This window comes from Pristis pectinata, chromosome 3, assembly GCF_009764475.1.
Source record: "Pristis pectinata isolate sPriPec2 chromosome 3, sPriPec2.1.pri, whole genome shotgun sequence".
In the NCBI taxonomy this organism is placed as follows: domain Eukaryota; kingdom Metazoa; phylum Chordata; class Chondrichthyes; order Rhinopristiformes; family Pristidae; genus Pristis; species Pristis pectinata.
In genome coordinates this window covers 103481717-103503252 of record NC_067407.1, presented here as the reverse complement: position 1 = coordinate 103503252, position 21536 = coordinate 103481717, and the positions used below count along the sequence as shown (strand labels likewise).

At 39.1% G+C, this 21536-nt stretch overlaps 1 long non-coding RNA gene across 1 annotated transcript in view; it reads right to left on the bottom strand.

Annotated features, from left to right (window-relative positions):
• Positions 1-620: 620 nt before the first annotated feature.
• Positions 621-21536, bottom strand: part of LOC127568772 (uncharacterized) — a 449928-nt gene continuing 429012 nt past the window's right edge. The window contains exon 3 of the long non-coding RNA XR_007956064.1: positions 621-694. This is a non-coding gene — a long non-coding RNA (uncharacterized LOC127568772). The remainder of the gene's footprint in view (positions 695-21536) is intronic.

Genomic DNA, 21536 nt, shown 5'->3' with positions numbered 1-21536 from the left:
TATTTAGGTTTTTGGTAACATGATGTATTATTGTTTCCAGTTATTTACCTGTGAATTGATCTATCAGATAACAGGACTGTGCAGATCTGAGCTGCAAAGAGGAGAGAGATGCATCCATCATGCCTGGATATAGTCAGACTTGTAAGATCACCCATCTGCCCTTCACACCATGGTGTAACTGAGGTTCCACTCCATGTCTGTGCTGCCAACTCCTGTAATTCTGGATTAGCTTCATGTGGACTCCCATTCACAGTGTCTGGGATCTTTTCCTAGTTCTTTCAGTAGAAAGCCATTGGTGCATAATCTATGCAATCTATTGTGCTGCTGGCTGTCCTCCTCTTTCCTCTTTGCTCTTTCCTCAATCATTCTTGCAATGTTCTGTTGCTTCCACCCAAAATTACGTTCATATAATGAATGAAAGGCCTTTAAATTCATCTGAATCTTCCTCCTTTTAGTAATAGTAAACAAATAAAAAATAGCTTCATCATTATAGGCTTACCTGGAATAATTCACTTGTGCAACTTCTGTGATTTATCAGTGAGCTTACAGGTGTGACAGATTTTTCCTTCTCCCTTATCCCCACATCCAAACTGTTTATCCACCAATTTTTGTCAATTTATGACAATTTCTTCACAGCATGTGTTCAGACTAGAAAAATACAGCAAAAGGTATGCTAATCAGGGGAAGGTCATTCCTAAAAAGAGAGAACAGTAGGTTTGTATGAATTAAACCAGAATGGAACAAAAAAAGCAACTCTGCATAATCCAATTAATTTCATTCAAAGATATATATTAGTTCTCATTTAAAGCAAATTATATGGAACAGCCAACCATAAAAAGAAAGGGTTGAATAAACATAATTTTCACAGGTGGCAACAGACTTTATCATAAACTCAAATATTCTCTTTATTCCATCAAACAAGAAATGAAAGCAATAATTTACTGTGCTATTTTCGACCAAATACCAAGCACTGCATAGCTCCCAATGCTAAAAATATAAATCCCAAAATTAAAATAATTTTATGATGGGATTAATCATTTAAAAGAGAAAACTGACAATATGATACCAACTGTTAATTGAAGTAAACAACTATAAGGAATTCTCCAAAGGATTTGAATAATTCAATCTATCTATTTTTCATATCTCCAGCACAACAATATTTTGGCTCACTGTAATATGAGTGCTCTGAATGTAAATCCAACTTTGTTGATCTTGCTGATATTTTTAGAAGTTATTCTTTGTGATCTGTTTACATATTTAAAAATTTGAATCACCAGTGTAGCACAATTTTCCAGAGCTAGCTCTGTTTATTACAAGGCTGCCTCCACCACAGGCACTCCTTTGAGTTCAGTGGTATTAGGCTGCATTCTCAAGCACTCTAGTTGTCTCCTTTTCATGGAACTTGGCTGCCATAATCCTGTGTTGCTAATGGAGTTCAGGAATGTAACAATGAAATTCCCTCCTGATCATGTCTTCAACCAGTGCACTCTTTTATTCTCTCCAAAGAGGAACAGATTAGAAAAACGAGTGACATTAATTTGCTTAGTCCGTGAACAGCTGAATTCAAGAGGAGGCAAAAGAAACAGAACACTGAATGTATTGAAAATGTATGGCAGAATCATTCAATTTTATCAGTGTATACAATTCTATTGAAATAAATAATACCCTTGCCAAAAGTATAAGTCGCCCTAATGTAAAAAAAACACCTTTTAACCTGCTGTTTGTTTGAACCAAAATCATGGTGGACATTTATTCCTCCTTAACAACATTTCTTCATTGACCTTTGGATGTTTAGACCAATTGAAAAATTGGGAGAATGACAGGCAGCCAACAGAAAATATTCTCTTTTCTTCCCACTCCAAAGTGTTAAAAACCAGCAACTCTAACCTCCCTAGTACATTGCGTTAGTAAATAAATAAATAAGTTCCTTTTAAATTGTCCATTTCACATCACCAGGATATTCCAAAGTGTTTTGCAGGTAATGAAACAATATTTTTATTTTGTATGCAGAAAAACGTTCCATCGACAACATGTGATCCAATTTACTGATGTTGGTTAATGCATAAATAACAGGTTATGTAGAGAGTTTTTTTTTTGTTTTTTAGCTACTGGTATGCATTAACAAGTGCATGTCTATATCTTCAGGCAGCTAGGACCTTACTTTCATGTCTGAGCTTCAGCAATTTTCCATACTGTGCAGAAATATCAGATTTGAGTCCATGTCATCTGGCTGGAATAGGGTTTGAATTTATGATTTTGTTTTTAGAGACATAAATACTACCACATTGAATCACGAACTGAAATATGAAATCAATAACTGTGACAAATTTTTGGAATTTGGTCTAAATATTTTTATGAATCTATTGCCTCTGGTCACTCTTGTAAATGATATAACAACAAAGTGCACCTATTTCCTTTCTATGACCATAACATGGATACGTTGCCTACTTGATATGTGTTCCCATGGGTATTCTGAAATGTAATTTTGCATCATAAGGCAGGATTGTAAACAATCAAATTGATTTATTAACAGGCATGGATGTACAAAATATGGTAATTGCCATAAGCTGTATAAGCACAGTATAAAAACAGATCTTTCTTTTTAATTTTTAGAGGAAAACTTGCTTTCAATCTATTAATCCAAGTCAACTGATTCTGCCAGTTTGCCTATTAAAAATATGTTTAATTGTCCAGTATCTAACATTTATGAGAGAAAATAAGGTCCAAGGTCCTCTGATCCCTTTTTTGACGAACTGTCAAAGCAAAATTGCTCTCAATTTGAAATGACTCTCTTTTGATATGGGATCCAAAATGCCTATCATTTTTTTTAGTGAAATCCATTCTTGGTGCATTGAATTAACTGAACCCAGAGCAACAGGGTATCATTGACAAACCCAATTCAGCACATTGGATCAAATGCTTAATATTCAGTACAATTACCCTCTTTGATTTCAAAATAATGTTTTCAATTGGTTTGGCAATAGCAGTACTTCATGGCTGATGATTAGTGAAATTTTGTACTAATATTCCTGGAACAATACTGCACAACTGTGAAGAGTAGTTTTATGGCAACAGTAATCACAGATTGTAAAAGTAAATACTGAAACAAGCACCGAACAATAAAGAAATATTTTACATTTACATTCTCGTCTCTGCTTAATTTCCAATGTTTTACTTTATTTTACATATCTTGCAAAAATATGTATTCCTTAATACATTAAGTAAGTATTAAAAATACTCCATTTCACAGGCAGGGCTCATAACCAAATACAGTTATGTGAAAAAAAACAACGCACTTTGATTCTCAAAAATGTGCACACGCATGAGACTCTACTGGAGGACAGAGGCACTGCAGCATTTATCATTGTGTTTCTAAAAGACTAATACCAAAAATCTTTTCTGCACCATTTTCTTCCGGTTAGCTGTTCCTGAAATGTTGAGTGTGGGTCTTCAGGCTCCTGTTACTCCTTAATGATGGATGCTGCCTTCTTGAGGCACTGCCTCTTGAAGATGTCCTCGATGGCGGGGAGGGTCATGCCTGTGATGGAGCTACCAGTTAGAATGCTCTCCACTATACATCTGTAGAAATTTGCAAGAGTTTTTGGTGACATACCAAATCTCCTCAAACTCCTAATGAGTAGAGCCACTGGCATGCCTTCTTTGTGATTGCATCAATGTGGGGCCCAAGATAGATCCTCTGAGATGTTGATGCCCAGGAACTTGAAGCTGCTCACCCTTTCCACCGCTGACCCCTCAATGAGGACTTGTGTGTGTTCTCCCGACTTCCCCTTCCTGGACTCTACAATCAATTCCTATGTCTTTCTGACACTAAGTGCAAGGTTGTTGCGACATCACTCAATCAGCCGATCTATCTCACTCCTCTACACCTCATCGTCATCTGAGATTCTGCCAACAACAGTAGTGTCATTGGTGAATTCATAGATGGCACTTGAGCTGTGGCTAGCCACAGAGTCATGAGTGTAGAAAGAGCACAGAAGTGGGCTAAGCACACATCCTTCAGGTGCGCCTGTGTTGATTGTCAGCAAGGAGATGTTACTACCGATCCACACTGACTGTGGACTCTTGATAAGGAAGTCAAGGATTCAGCTGCATTTTGGAGTTGAACACAAAATTTAATAAGTTATTTAAGTTTTTTATTCAGACAAAAATAGCTTCACAGGTGATTTCATTTTTTTCTTTAGTCCGATGTTCCAATGAAACACTGGAACAAATGATAACTGATCATTTACACACAATTGCATTTGATGTCTGAGAACAGGAAAAGGAAAAAGATGGGCAAGCGTATTCAAGCATATGATCATGAAAATTGATTTATGGTGGAATTGTGCCTGAGATAACATTTCCATTTGTTTATTGAACTTGCAAAGACTGATAAAAGATTTGTGCTCTCCTACCATGTGCTCCACAAACTCTCCTTATATCAAGTCATCCAATGGAACAGTTCTGATATCTTTCAGCTGAGGTTTTCCAAACAGCTGGAATGGGTTTTCACTGGGAATTATAGCACTGTTTTCAGGATTCATGTCCTTCGCAATCTGGTATTAAAATAATACTCAAATATAATAATAATGCTATTTCAAAATTGTGGAACCATGCCTGCCACCCTCCTATTTCCTTTCCTTTATTAATCTACACTGTTTTAAAGCTGTGTAAATGGCTCACTAGTTCTTGATTTATTTTGCATTCTATCTCACATTTTCCAGATCTGATTGAAACTCTGCCGATGATCATTCTGGGTCTTGCTGCTTCACTGAAGTTCCTCAATAAAAGGGACCATTAATATCAAACAGCAAAATTGCTGCTTTACACAAGTCTGTCTGCGCACATTTTAAGTGCAAAACCATTCAATAGAAGGTTTAATGAAGTCATGAAAAAATAATTTGCTTGAAAACTGGAAATTAGTCACTCAACTTCTGCTGATGATTGTATTTTAATTTTTGCTTACAATCAATGTAGGATTGCAGAGGGAACCATATTTTTAAGAGAACTCTGGTATTATGATTATGCAGTACACATACATTAAATAAACCTCTTCTGTATAATTTTTTTCTACCAATGCTCATTTGCACATTCTCAATCACGGTCTCTCCTGTTATATCTCACTATCTCCACTGCAATTTCAAACTCCCAGGTGCTGAGCCTTTGGTTGTCCATTTTGCAACCATTATTTTGTTGAATCACACCTTCGTAGTTCTTCACCCCAGAAAATCCTTCCATCTACTGTCTCTCATTTCTCCAGGCTTGGCTGCAACTTTCATGCACTGAAGTTGAAGTAACATATTCTTGAGTATAGCTGGCATCCAATTGGCCATAACCTGATGTGGCTGGCAATGCTTCAGCTATCTAGTCGCCTCTGAAATTTATCCAATAAGATCAAAGGCTACTCTTGGAGTAATTTCTGCATTACCCGATCTTCCTAACCTCCCCTTCTCTACCCCTCCACCCTTAACTTTATCATTATCAAAATAAAGTCTCCTACTGCTGCATTTCTTACCCTTCAAACCAAGCCACTCACCAGTGCTCTTTATCCCCTCACTATCTAGTTTCCCTCTTGTATAACTGCACCCCTCTCTGTTGTCAATGGGCCCCAACATTTGTTCCCCTGACCTCAATACCTATAAGTTTCTGAGCACCTAACTTCCCTTCGTGGCCTCCATATTTGCTGACATTGTAAATGACTACCATTACTTTCATTACCACCACCACTCCCAACCCTTGCATTTGGTCTGTCCCACTGCTTGTCCACTACCCCTACTGAACGAGCAGCAATTTCCTTTGACTTTACTCCCATCATTAACTTTGCTTCCTGGCCAGTAATCCCATTCTCCTTGCTGCAACTACAAGGCTAAAGCATAACCTTGATGCCAAACTTAAACATGGGAGGAGCTTCCAGTCAAGTACTTGCCCTATTTAGTGGTGCTCAGCCATAGCCAGTTTTACATATTAGGGATGAAACAATCATCTCTCAAGACTGCTGGTCCGTGAAGCAATTATCCACCTGCTGCTTGCAAGCCACCTCTCTCAGACCAACCTGACATATACCAAGAAGCTGCATTTTACAGACAGAATAGATGCACGGACCTCAAGACAGGAAATGCTGGAAATACTCATTAGATGAGGAGGTATTTCTGGCATTTTTAAAAAAAAATTTAGGTTTCTAGCATCTGCAGTTCTTTTTTTATATTAAGGATCTCAAGACCTCTTGTCTAAGCCATAGTAGGCTTCCTCCTCCTTAGCTGTAGAGTGCTTTGAGATAGCTGGACTCAGCTACCTGCAACTGTTGTGAGACACAATTATACATCATTTGAGTGACTAACTGATACAAATGGAACATCACTTGCCTTTGGTAACCAGAGAACAAGAGTCAGGAATCTGGCATCTTGAATTAAAATATAATTGAAATCGAACAGTTATAGAATTATAGAGTCATACGACATAGAAGCAGTCCCGTCAGCCCACCATGTCCCTGTCAACCATCATCTACCTACCTTTAATAATCCCATTTCCCAGCACTTGGCGTATAGCTTTCTACACCATGACATTTCAAATGTTCATCTTAATGCTGCTTAAATGTTGTGAGAATGCCTGCCTCTACCACCCCTCAGGTCGTGCATCTGAGATTCCAACCACCCTCTGGGTGAAAAAAAAAACTCTTGCTCAACTACCCTCTAAACCTCCTACCCTTACCTTGAAACCTTGGCCCTTTGGTGATAGACTCTTCTGCTAAGGAGAAATATTTCTCACTATCTATTCTATTTTTAGTCCTCATAATTTTGTGTACTTCAATCAGGTGCCCCCTCAACCAATCAGAATTCAACAAAGGAATATTTCTGTATTCTACTTTTACCATAACAGAAGCATGAGATAAACAATAGACTTAAGTATTCAGGCACAACTACCTCTGTTGTCTTTGAATATATTTACAAAACATTTGTTGTGCACATTGCTTCAACATCTGCTCCAAGACATGCAACAGTAATGGACATTAATCCCTAATGATTGCTGCTAATCCAGCGTGTGAAGGGACTTCACTGGCCCTGAACTCCTTACCTAAAAAGTAACATATATCTGCTGCTTACACACTCATTTTTAACCTCTGGGCCCGTGGTAATCTTCCTGTGGCCATTTTGTGCATATTAAATAAGATAAGATATCTTAGATAAGGTAAGATAAAGATTTCTTTATTATTCACATGTACATTGAAATACACAGTGAAATACATCTTTTGCGTAGAGTGTTCTGGGGCAGCCCGCAAGTGTCACCACACTTCTGGCGCCAACATAGCATTCCCACAGCTTCCTAACCTGTACGTCTATGGAATGTGGGAGGAAATAGGAGCACCCAAAGGAAACCCACGCAGTCACAGGGAGAATGTACAGACTCCTTACAGACAGTGGCTGGAATTAAACCTGGGTCGCTGGCGCTGTAATAGCGTTATGCTAACCACTACACTACCATGCCTAACCAGAAGCTGTAGTTCTAATACCAGCTGTCTAAATGAACTACACAGATTCAAATCTTGATCAGGAGGCTGCATTAAATGAATACCACTGTGTCCAATGAGAAGATGAGAATATAAGAAACAGAAATAGCAGTAGTTTGTGCAGCCCCATGATCTGGCTTTATCATTCAATTAGGTCATGGCAGATCCCATGCTTTAAGTTCACTTTCCCACTCGATCTCCTGAAGATCTGATTCCCTTAGTGCCTAAAAATAGATTGATCTCTGTGATAAATGTACTCCCAGCTGGACAACCACAAACCTCCGGGGAATAGAATTCCAAAGACTAATAACCCACTGAAATAAGAAGTTCATCATATTTTCAGTCCTAATTATCCCATATCCTGAGATGAAGTTCTAAATTCTCCAGAGTAAGGAATCAGTTTCTCAGAATCTTCCCTGTCAATCCCTTACTAATCACCTTACTCAAGTCGAGTTTATTGTCACATGCACAAGTACAGTGAACTACAGATACAATGAAAAATGTGCTTGCAGCAGCATCGCAGCCACTTAAGTAAACACAACACACAGAATATAAATTAGACATAAATTATACATGACAAGAGAGAGAAAAAGATACTGTGCAAAAACAAGACGTTAGTGCAAAAAAAGAGACACAGAGACAAGTTCATGGTAGTGAAGAGGTGGTCTAGTGTCCCATTGCTGTGATTGGATTAGGATTGTGCATGTCGGTTCAAGAACCTGATGGCTGTAGGAAAGTAGCTCTTCTTGAATCTGGTGTAGCAATGAGATAGCTTCTGCAGTATGTTTAGAAATTCCATATCAGCTTTAGCTTCCTGTGTGCTGTCTAATAAAAATGGAAATTTTGGCCTTTATTACATGGCACTGGGGTTACACACTCCAGTTTGATTATCCATGCTCTCCCTGTTACACGTCACATTCCCAGGACATGGAATACACATATAGAGAGGAAGACCAACAATTTTTTATACATTGTTTATTCATTTGGAGTTAAATTCCCCAACTGCCATGGCAGAATTCAAATTCATACCTTTGGATTTATGGATTGAGAACTATAGCCGTTATTTCAGAACTTAGGCACCCTGCCGTTCAGCATAATTGCTTTGGACTCATAAAAGTGGGCAAGCCATCGGTTCTTAATCAGCTGTTGCTCTTTATAAAAATGATGTTTGCAATTTCTCTGCTTTCCGTTGAAGGATAGTGTGAATATATTGTAGTGGGAGAGTGGAGTCCAAGAGGAGTGCATTTAACACCTGCTTTATTCAACACTAATGCTTTGATAGTCTAATTACAAGAGACACTGCAACAGACATTGGCAGACCTTTGATAAATCAACAATAATAGTAATGTGTTATATGGTGTCTTTAACATAATAACATCTCTTTATTAAAATAAGACATCTAAACATAGGAACTTTATCAACCAAAATTTAGCATCAAGCAAATTAGGGAGATAGTAGGACAGATGATTAAAGATATGATCAAAACTGTGGGTTTTAAAACGCACCTTAAAAGAGAGCTGGAAAGGTCCAGAGGGGGAATTCCAGAGTACAGGGACTTGGCAGCTGAAGGCATGATTGTCAAATGGCGAAGTGATTAAAATCATGGATAGACAAGAGGCCAGTGGTGGAAGAGACTTTGGAAGATTATTGGGCTGTATGAGCTGGCAGACATGGGACGGATTCATAAATAAGAACGAGGAATGGTAAACGCACTTCTTTGATAGCGCCTTAAAAATTTGCAATCTTCATTTCATAGAAGGATAGGTTCAGCAAGTGTATGGAAGTATAATCACTTTCAAGATTCCCATCAATTCACACACTATCTTGACTTGGACATTTATTGCCTTTCCTTCATTGTCAACAGATCAAAATTTTGGAATTTCCTGTCTAGCAACAGTGTGGAAGTATTTTCAATACATGGAGAAGGTCACCACAATCTCTTGCAGGACACATAGGGATGGGAAATAAATGGATGTGTTGCTCGGGTAAACGTATCCTGGGAATGAATTAAAGAATACAAGCTACAAAGGAGAACAAATGAATGCAGTGCCCAAAATACATTGCAGCTGGTTGTAGCTGTGCAAGAGTTGCAATAGCATCAAGATGAGTACTGATACTTGCCAAACGCTTATACTTTGTTCTCAGTACAAATATTTCCCATGCACCTTCACAATCATGGAAAGACCTTTCCTGGTCCTGAAGGTTATTTTAAGGCAGTCTGTAGTTGATGGCATAGGTCAGTCATTTCATGGGAGATGAAACAGCTGTTTAAAAGTGCTCGGTGATATACTCAGGTGGAAAACTGTTCTTGGACTAAACACGTTATTTGAGGTTTCTGATGGGTGTGCACTAGGGATGAAGATTTGCTTCCTACTTCAAGGGTCTACAGTACAAGCCTTATTGGTGGCATAGTGGGTTCTTTTTAACTAGTTTACAAATTCTATTAGGCTGCATCCTCAACATCCGGCCAATTCTGTAGATATTATAGATTTTGCAGCAAAATATATTCCAACAGGCTGCTCACAATTGGAAATAAGTTTAAGGCTGTTTCAATGAAACTTTTCTAAAGATTAGCCTTATTTTGGTCTTTTATTGTGAATTCATTTTTCATTGGATCCATCCTTCACTTTTTTTCTTTTTCATACCTTGATGCCCTCTTGGCAATGGCATCCAAAAACCTGCCAGTTTCTACAACCAGCCATTTGTCTTGGTGCCATTTCATGTCCCTCAGTGTCAAATCATGATTTTTAACACACTTGTTAAGCATTTTTAAATATTTATAACATTAAAGAAATAATACAAATGCAAGTTATCGTTGTTACATTGATTTGTTTTCCAATTTGTTTGGTTGTAATTCAACTGTTAAACCTCCATTATCTAAAGCACTTCGCCAAGTATAAGCTACCATTACTGCTTTCTGGATATTTACAGAATCCCCTTTTGTTTAAGATCGAAGATACCCAATTTCAAACTTTACTGCCAACTGAAACTTGCCTATAAGTGGCACCAAGATGCAGCACCAACACATCCCTGCAAAGCTTAGGAAATCCTCAGTTCTTAATGTGCGATGCTGAAAGTACCTCAAATGCATCATACACAATTAAGCAAGGGGATCACAGAAAACTGAAAGAAGTCCTCCTGTCTGTACACCAGCAGGGCAAAATGCTGCAGAATTGTTGCCTCATTTTACAGCTACAGTTAGCATTGCGGCTTCAGTCCCCAAGATGTCAGGAAAATGTTGCTAAGTAAACAGGCTTTTGCAAAATGCTTTAATTTCACAGTTGAAGAAGAAACGTATAAGATATTTAATGCAAGAGTGGATAGGCATTCACTTCATTATAATGCAAAATTTTGCATCAATATTGACATAAATATCAGCAACCAGTATCAGCTAAATTATATGTGTCAAATTTTGTATTCTGTTCAGTTTACAGAGAGGGTAGTGCGCATCTCTGTGAGAAAAAATAGTAATTACTGCACCTGCACCATTTGAGACTGACTAGCCTGCTACAAGGGATTTTTGTTCCTCTTCATGATCTTCCTGGGCTCTGTTTCCTGCAGCTGTTTTATTTCCTGAAGCATGCCTATGTGTCACTTTGCAGCATAAAACCTATTAAAATAATTTTGCCCCCTTACTCGTGCTGTGAGGCATCAATGTTATTTTCAAAAAATCTACCAAAAACATTTCAAGAGGCCAAGATCTGTCCGGTTATACTTTACGTTCTGCAAGTCAGAAGTTCTCATGAGTTAACAGTGGGTGACATCCACTCTACCCAAACAACCTCCCAGTCTCCAAAAACCTGCTTTACATCTATCTTCTCATTTAAAAGCTGAAAAATTGAATGTGGATGAAGGTGGCTGGTGGGCATCTCCTCACAGTGGACATAACACACAGAACACTCCGCTCTCTCTACTGTGAGGAGATGCTGTCTCCCAGCAGCTTCTACCACTGCTGGTGATGTCCTGGCTGGATGTTCTGGTCGTTCAACATCATCGATGTGGCTGGATGATCTTGCAGGGCCGACAGCAGACTGGACAGCACATCCAGACTCCTGGTGGAAATGGTAAAAGATGCAAAGTTGTACCACACCTTCATCAACCCCGCAAGTGAAGCACAGCAGCAATTCATTTGGTTGAGACGGAATGGCTCAGCCGGTCTCGAATAGACTTCCTCTTTGTGTCGTAGGCACTCACGGACAGAGTAACTTGATGTCACACCGATGTCCTTCTCTAACCACTGCCTCTTTAGGGCTAACTATCACCTAAGGAAGACCAGAAGGCAGGTAGGGGGACATGGAAGCTGAACAACAAGCTGCTGATCCCAGAAACACTGAGGAATCAAAGAGGGATTATACAGGTTGGAGAACTGTGAAGCCCCCTCTTTGAACCCCTGATGCACTGGTGGGAAGCAACCAAGGAAAAGAAAGGGGTTCAGAAAACAAGACAGAGCCAGAGGGAATTGTGTTAACTCCAGACAAACTTGCAGAATCTTCTCTTGCTGTAGGAAGTGCACAACGTTATGCATCATCATCTGAACAGCATCAAAACCTTCATCTATAAGCAGAAGGAGGAGAAAACAGACATTAGGAATTGGAAATTGATCTCACTGTAGAATGTGGATTACAATATCCTGACCAAGGTTGTCTCCAGTCAAATCGCCTGTTGGATGAATCAAGACAGTGCAATCTATCTCTACCCTTGAATGTCAGGAACAACTTACATTGACCAAAGGAATAGCATACTTATCATAGAGGGAATATACTGATGGTTCAGCAGTTGGTTATTGGTATGGCAGGACTTTATGAGGAGAGGCTGGGTCGACTGGAGTTCAATAGAGTTTAGAAGAATGAGGGGAGATTTCATTGAAATGTATAAAATTCTTATGGAGATAGACAGATTAGTTACATGAAGCATATTTCCCTTAGTTGAGGGGTTGATAATAATGGGGTAGTCTCAGGATACAGGGCTGAAATAGGGAGAAATGTCTTGACTTAGAGGGCATGTGGAATCCTCTACCACATAAGCCAAGTCAGTGAATACTTTTAAGAAGGAAATAGTAGAATTCCAGCCAAAGCAACATCAAGAAGTATGAGGAATGATTGGATGTGGTATTGAGATAGACAATCCTATTGTCAATATTTCGATGCTTATATGTTTATCAGAGGTCTTGCTAATGAACTTTGTCAGACCAATCACGCTTTTAACAGGCAGGAACACTATATAAGTTCTGAAATAGTGGTAAGCATATAACAGAAGTTCCTTGTATACCAGGAAGCAGGCAGTGTCTCCCGTTACGTCTGTTTCTCCACTGAGTCCTGCATATTGTAATTAAGTATGTTAATGTGTGGCAAAGAGGATATTTATTGAACCTGCTACCTGAGTGTTGCTGTAGTGAGCTGGAGTCAAACTTACAATATGTTTTCGGTGCCCGAAAGCACCCAGTGATGTTGTAGATTGTGGAGAATATTTTTTGTGTTGAGATTTCTAGATGTATTACTGCCACTGAAGTTCTGATTCCTGGAGCTGGTGTACTTTTAAGACCTGCCCAGCTTCATTCCATAATCTTGCCAAACTCAGCACTGGTACTATAGTAAAACTCTTATAATCTGCTATTTAATTCACATTGGCTCATCAGCTGCTGATTCTTGTGCTCCCTTAACACAACAGGGGCATGCCCCCTTAAACACACTGGGCTCTGGGTTTCTGCACTCCCTTTAACGTACTGGGACCCCAATTCTCATGCTCCCTTTAACACACCAAGATCACAGTACCCATGCTCCCTTAAACACCCTGGGTCTCTGGCTCCCATGCTATGTTTAACACAATAGGGTCACAATGGCTGTTTCCTCTTTAACACACTGAGACCTTGGTTCCCACGGTCCCTTTAAACACTGGGTACACTTGAAAACATACTTACTACTATACTACCCTGTAACATCTAAAAAAAGTGAATTAAAATGGAGTATTAATTGGAATAACATCCAATAGTTTTGAAGAACAGTCACTACCAAAGTTCCAAGTATTTTGGATTAACAGAGTTTTATTGTATAGGATTGTCAACAAGCTTTGGGCCAATAGCAAGGAAGACTGTCTTACCGGACCTTACAAGGACATCTTTTGTTATGAGATTGAGTGTTACTACATCTTAACCCAACCTGCTCCCTGGAAAACTTATGTGATTGAATTATCCCCTTGTTTCATATCCAGCCATATTTTTCTCTTCATTTAAATCACTGACAGTAACATTGAGTGAGCTACAAAACTGAGAGCCAATCTGTCATGTTTGTGCTGGACTGTTTAATTTTAAATTCCTCTCAGCTTCCTATTGCTAGAAGTATGGTAAATGACTGGAGCATGGGAAATCTTGTATAACAGTAATTTTTACAGGGATACTACTTTTCATTAAAGAGAATGCTAACTGGTTAAACAAAGCACATAAATTATGTTAAATTCTGGATATAAACAGAAACATGTAAGAAAATTCCCTCTTAGGCTTGAGGATTTTGGAGAAGGTAAAGCAAAGAATGGTGCCCACCTTTTGTCATCACGGCCTGGATATGTTTGCTGGAAATGGAGTTGGAACTATGAGCAACAAAATGGAGCAGATCTTCCATCAGGATGTGTCTGCATCTGCCAGCAGAGAACTGGGCCATTCTGGAAGCCTACACTTAGCAGAGAGCCAGCCCTGGGACACCTGCACTGCACTGATGGACTTTTCATAGAGTCCACCTGTACATGACCAGCTTCTGCGGATGCCCCTGCACAAGCTCATGGCCACTGGTCAAGAAGCAACATATTATGAATGTTCATAATTTTTCAGACCTATATATGACGGTCGTTTACTTTCAAGAAATTATTTGGTTTGGAAAATATGTCCCGCGAGTTAACAGTTGCATGTTATATAATTTCCACTTATCTCATACTCTGGAATTTCTCAGGGGTTGTGGCACCTGGATGATAATGTTGGTGCTATCTTTGACATTTTGGATTCTTGCAAACTCTGCCATTTCAGAAGCATTCATTGTTCAAAATCATGCCTCCTTTCTGCAGGGGCAGTGGTAATACTTTTGGAAATACATCCCCTCAAATTACATAGTGGGTCTGCCATTTCTTAGTAAAAATGATATAGAATTGATAGAATTTGTGAATTACTAGAAGGGAGTCTGTCAATCATTCCATGAGTCAGTGGGCAATGGCCTGGCCAACCTTATGCAGTGTTTTTGGTAAACCAGTTGGTGTTTTGAAAAGCTCCTATTGTCAGATTTGGCTCGAAGGAGATGGCACAGCGTTCGCATCAGTTTTGGAGTAGAGGTGTAAATTCAGGAACTTTCTCTACATACTCAGATGGGACTGATGAGCTCTGGGTTCAAGAATGGTGCCTGCTTAGATGTATAGCTATAAGCTGAGGTATAACTGCATGTGCCTGACTTGTATCATGAATTCATCAACCCTCATCAAATTATGCATCCTGAATAGAATCCTACATACTGATAGCTTTGTTTGCTGGAAATGGAGTTGGAACTATGAGCAACAAAATGGAGCAGATCTTCCATCAGGACGTGTCTGCATCTGCCAGCAGAGAACTGGGCCATTCTGCAAGCCTACACTTAGCAGAGAGCCAGCCCTGGGACACCTGCACTGCACTGATGGACTTTTCTTAGAGTCCACCTGTACATCACCAACTTTTGCAGATGCCCCTGCATAAGCTGAAACATTTCCTCATGAACTCAGTGCCCGATCTACTGCTCCATTAGTGAACGGGAGAAAGCAATTGCTGGGGAAAGGTACGTAGAAATTTATTTTTGTTTTAAGTTACTTTAAATGTTTTTATCTGTGCACAGAAATTAATTTTTATTCTCATTAACAGTTCATTTGTTAACATTATTTTTATTTTTTGACAAGTCCTGAGTGGGTTTGAATGGTTTTTAATGTAAAAGGAAGAGAAGAGGAAAAAACAGGAAACTATATTATAGGTATTTGAAAAGGTAAAGTAAAAATTTTGAGTGCATACTGCAACATACCTTTCATACAGACCTGACTTTCCACGGAGTCTTCAGAGACACCATACCCTGCCTGGCCTTCGACCTAAGGACCATGGCTAGTGTGAACTCAGTGGGCTGTATGACTCTCTAATTAACAATACATTTGTGTGTTCAGATTATCATTGGTGAGATGTGTGAAGTGTTGTTGCAGGGAGACCTGTGCTCATACTCTCAAGACTGGACCGCCCTCTTCATCAGGGTTGAGCCTTTCAATTTTACCACCACAGAATCATAAATATTCACAGCAGATCATTGCCATGCCTCAAAATTTGCAGCAAGAGAGTGGTCACCCAGGCACTGCATTCATCAAGAGATAATTTTATCTACTTACAGTGAAGAGAACATGACATCTCAGGCACTAGTATTTGGCAACATTGCTGGTTTTCCATGTGTGCAGGCACATCGACTTTAATCATGTGTCATAAGGACCCCCATTAATAACTCAACCTCTTCATCAACAATAAAGATTTCCACTACTTCAAAGTTTTGGAGTTTGTAGATCATGAGAAGAATATCCTCAAGGTGAACGCCATATTTCTGGGACATAAACATGATGACTTTAACCTTAGGAAGACCCTAAAATATTTTCAATCAGATTTTCCTGCAGTGTAACAAAAAGTTCAGCTCAACTGAAAACTTCTATAATAATTATTCATGCAGGAACAATATAATCCTTAAACAACTTCCAAACTTTTGCTCTCATTAATTGCTCGGCTTTAATCACATCATTACCATGAAGTAGTGAGGTCTTAAAACAATGTTCAGAAACCAGCAGCAACAGCTGCTTGGGAAGTGAGCTGCTGAATACAATTATCTCTCAATGGTTTTTACAAAAAATAACATACACTAAAAGAAGTTTATTAACCATGACTTGCTTTGGAGAGGGACCTATAGGTGATGCAGTTGACAGGCACTCAGCACTAAGCTTCACATAGCCAGCTGGCACAGCTCCAAGCAGATATCTTCCCTGCAGTATTTAATGACACAGTAATTTTTATTTTGTTTAAGACAAATTGACAAAGTACTGGCACTTTATCAATTCTATTTATATAAAATTGGAATTGCAATCCCATGAGATTATCTTTTCAAATAAATGACGTTGCTGGACTACCTATTTTGAAAGTATGCAGTATCTAGGAAAAGTGATTTTCTTAGAAGTAAAATAAAAACAGAGCTAAATAGACATTAAAAAGGAGTGTGGGAGAATCACAAAATGTAATTAATGGTCACTACTTCAGTGAGCACCAATGCAGAATTGCTATTTACTGTGTATGATAATTGTATTTGTTGTAAGGTCTGGCCTGCACTGTTGGCACTGATAACCGGCTGGATATTTGTGCAGGGAGCCACCACTAATCTGCTCCTCTGAGAGAGAGGTGAACTGTGGCTGAGGCAGTTGCTGGAAGTGTGATTTAACTCAAATGCCTTGGGAAACTGTGAAGAATGCCAGATCATGAGAGACAGGGTGGTACAAGGTAGCAGAAATTGGCTGCAGAAGGAATAAACCAGAAGGGGACAAATGTGCCTGTATGTCCAAAGTACAAGTAGGCAAAAATGCTGGCCGTTATTGATTGTCATTAGTTTGTCAGCCACTCAGGTAGCACCAGCACAGCTAGTGGGATCTCTGGATTTGTTTTAATGCAGTGAGCTTCTAATATTAAGGACTCTGCTTGTATATATTACTATCCTTCAAGAAGAAAGAGTATTCTAAATAAAGGAGAAAAACTGAAAAGTACTGGATATCGAAATCAGACTGGAATATTCTGGAAATGCACAATAAGTTGGTCAGGCATGCAAATGTGGAGGGGAGATGGTTAAAGTTCTGGCCATGACACAGCTACCAAATGTTAACTCTTATTGACCAGCGAGATGCGTTTGATTAGCACTATTCTTTCTCGCATCCTTTTTCCATCTCAATCCACACTCTCTTCTGACAAACAGTGTAAGCATGCACTTCCTACTTTCAAACTCTCCCCCTGCCTCTGCACCAAAAACTACCTCTGTGATTTTTTGTTGAATTTCAGATACAAAACAACACCAGCCTTGGAATGCGGGCAAGTGAGTAAGTGGAGTGTCGTCTTATAGTATCAATATCTGAGAAGACTACTTTCTACACATATTAACTTTGAAGCCTTCAATCATTTTTATGGACATGCCAAGGTATATCATCAGTACAGATACCTCCACTGTTTCTCCCTATGTAATCCCACATAACCAGCATTGGACCAGGACTTTCCATACTTCTGGGAGTGTGACATCTATTCCGTATTGCTCTGCTTCTCATGAGATAAATATTATTAGAATCCCCAAGATTTTCCTCATCAAGTTAACATTTTAGCAAGTACCAGTATAATACAGTTCTGTTTTGAATATTGTCACACTTGCTGTCTTCTGGCCATTATATATAGCACGTTTATAGAACTCTTGTAAAAATGTAGACAGTATTATTCAATGTATAACACACCTGAATCAAACTCACATGGCCCAGGTACCCTTGTGATAAAGCTCTATTTCACGTTTAGATGAAGCAGAAGGGAACTGTCTTATAAAGGCAGGATAAAAAAGCAGAGGCCGGACATGAAACTATCACCAGGCCCTTTGCAAGTACAAATAAGTGGCCAATCGTGTATGAAGCCTATTTTGCAAAATTGGACTGTGGTGAATTATGCAGTGCTGGCCCAGCTATTTTTTTGGTAAATTTGTCTAAGTGCAGCTTAATCAGTGGACCTTCAAGGGACCACTGGAAATCACTACCAAAAGGGTATAGTAGTTGTAAGGTGAGTTGGGCAGCCCTGATGACTATTTTCCAGATCCCACTTGGACCTCCCACACCTACCCCATTGCTGCAATTGTTTCCCTCTCTCCTAATCACACCCCTGACTTTTGACTGAGCCAATCCTCTCCCAGCCCAACAAATAGAATGGTGCTGGCAACACAATGGCTCAAAATACAATTTTGATTTGTCGGTTGCATTGAAAGGTCCAGCAGGCATTCAGGTCCTACCAGTCTCATTTAAATGAGGGTTGAGGCAGGATCATTCCTGTGGCCTGCTAGTGTGAATCGACTTTTATTATTGGTTCCTTCTATCCAAGCTTAAGATCTTAGCAAGGCATTGATGTCTCAAATCAACCTTGTCAACATAAGACTTTAAATAGTAATAAGGACATTTATATTATTTGCATACCTTTGATTACCTTAACATATACCCCAAAACAAAGAGATCTACCTTTTCTTGCCTGGTGTGTTTTTTAGTTTTCTGGTTCAGTTTTCATTTGCAACATTTCAAAGCTCTGTTTCAAACTGAATACATATTATAAGTGGCTGTGTGGACATCAGTGAGAGCTATGACTTGCTCAGCCTCTGATCTGATAAGTGGGGAATTGTTCATTTATCACAGGACACATTTAAAAAGCAACTAATGCATCCTAGCAATGGAAATACACTATGGAGATAGGTCAAAGTTTTGAATTAGCTGTCTCAACAGCCACAGATTTTGATTTATAACAGTATCTGCTTTCTACAGCACAACATTTTTGTCTCCCTAACTGCTAGTTCTCAGCCACAGCTGTGGAAAGGACGGTTAATTCATATACATAAGTGAAGAGAGCTAGTGGATAGATCACATCAATATGATCTGTCTTACATATGATGGCACAAATAGCACTTAACTACTGTGAGGAATTTACATGGAACAACTTTATTTTACAAATGAAGACTGATAAATGCTTTGGGGTGGAAGTATATCCTCCATCACTACCTTACCTTCATCTTCCTCTTCCATAATAATGGCAAAGGAAATCCAAACCAGAGAAAACTGGCAATCCATTACTTTTTCTTTCAAATCTCTCAAAAACACTGAGAACTCACTTCCACTTTCAGTGAATTGTAAACAGATATTTTGAACGCTTTTCAAAAGACTGTCATCTCCTTGCACTTGCTGGCCAATACTGCATTTCCAAATCAAGAGAGTGTGAACTTGAGGGAAAACTTGCAGATGGCAACATTCCCATGCTATTGCTATCCATGTTCTTGTAACAGGACAGGTCAAGGGTCTGGGAGGCTCTGTTAGAAAAGTCTTGGCAATTGCAGCAGTGCAGTTTGTGGATGGTACACATTTCAGTCATGCTGTGCTGGTAGCTGAAAGGGGGAATGTTCAATGTAATGGGAAGGCTGCTTTCACTTGGATGATGATAAGCTTCCTGAATGTTGTTGAAACTGCACTCATCAGGTCCAATGGATATCAATCCACTACACTCCTGTTTTGTGCCTTGTAGCAGAAGTCTTTGGAAAATTAAGTCCTTAGTCGTCTGGCCTGCTCTTGCAGGCATATTACTTATGTAAATTTTACAATTAATTTTCTATTCATTGTTGACCCCAGAATTTTGCTGTTGGAACCTTATTTAAGATAATCTTTCATCAGTCTGGGCATGGCCTTCATCAGTCAGGTCATTGAGTATAGAAGTTGGGAAGTTATGTTGCAGTTATATAAGATGTTGGTGAGGCCACACTTGGAGTATTGGGTACAGTTTTGGTCGCCCTGTTACAGGAAAGATGTTATTAAACTAGAAAGTGTGCAGAAAAGATTTACCAGGATGTTGCCTGGACTTGAGGACCTGAGTTACAGGGAGAGGTTCTGCAGACTAGGACTTTATTCCCTGGAATGTAGGAGATCGAGGGGTGACCTGATAGAGGTATATAAGACAACGAGGGGCATAGACAGGGTGAAAGCACATAGTCTTTTTCCCAAGGAGGGACATCAGGGGCAGCTTCTTCACGCAAAGGGTGGTGTGTATTTGGAATGAGCCATCAGAAATAGTGGTTGAGGTGGACACATTAGCAACATTTAAAGCCATTTAGATAAGAACATGGATAGAAGAGCTTTCGAGGGCTATGGGCCAATGTGATCAGATTGGACTAGCTTGCTGACCAACACAGTCGACATGGACAAGTTGGGCCCAAGGGCCTGTTTCTGTGTCGTATGATTTTATGACTCTAATGTTGCTGGCTATCAAGACTAGGTGGTTTGATGCTACCTACGAGTGTTGTTATGCCACCTATTGACATGCTGAATGTTGTCTATGTCTTTTATGCATTTGAATAGCTACAAATGGAAATGAATATTTGCAATCATAAGTAAACATCCCTACCTCTTGTTTACTCTCCCAACTTTTTATGGAGGTGAGGTCATTGACAAAGCAGCTGATGATTGCCCTGTGAAGTCCCAACAGCTAATTCCTGGGACTGAGAAGATTAACGCTCAACAAACAGAACCTTCATCTTTATTTATGCCATATTTGACTACAGCTAATAGAGAGTTTACCCATTGATTTCCTTTGACTTTATTTTTAACCTGGGATTCTTGACACCACATTTAATTAAGGTTGGTTTCTTTCACTTAATCTCTGAAATTCAGTTCTTTGATCTGCCTTAAGACCAAGTAACCCTGACAACATCATAACTATTAGTGAGCTAATATTGGTGAATAAGTACTTAACTAATACTCCTCCCTTAAAACTCAGATTACTTTGTTGTCCATTCAGTTGTTGGTCTGGTTTTTGGCCCTCACATTTACCACTTTAGTGATTTTAAAAATAATTAAAATATTAGTATTAGTTACCATTACTTTTTGAAGATTGATAGGAGACCAATGGGGCAGTAGCCAGATTTGATTTATCCACTTTTTTGTTTCTGCTTGTGATAAAGATCTTTCAAGAAAAATAAAGCACTTGTGTTAAATAGCATCTTTTGCACCCTCAGAATATTTCTGAGTCCAACAGAGCCAGTGAATTATTTTTAAAATCATTACAGTGGTAAATGTGAGAGCCAAAGACCACACCAACTACTGAATGGACAACAAAGTAATCTGAGTTTTAAGGGAAGAGTATTAGTTAAGTTACCAGGAAAACTCTTTGTTCATCTTCCAAAATCCCTTACAAGCAAGTTAAATGGAATTTCCTGCCTACATGGTGGTGTGCTTTCAGAGAAATATC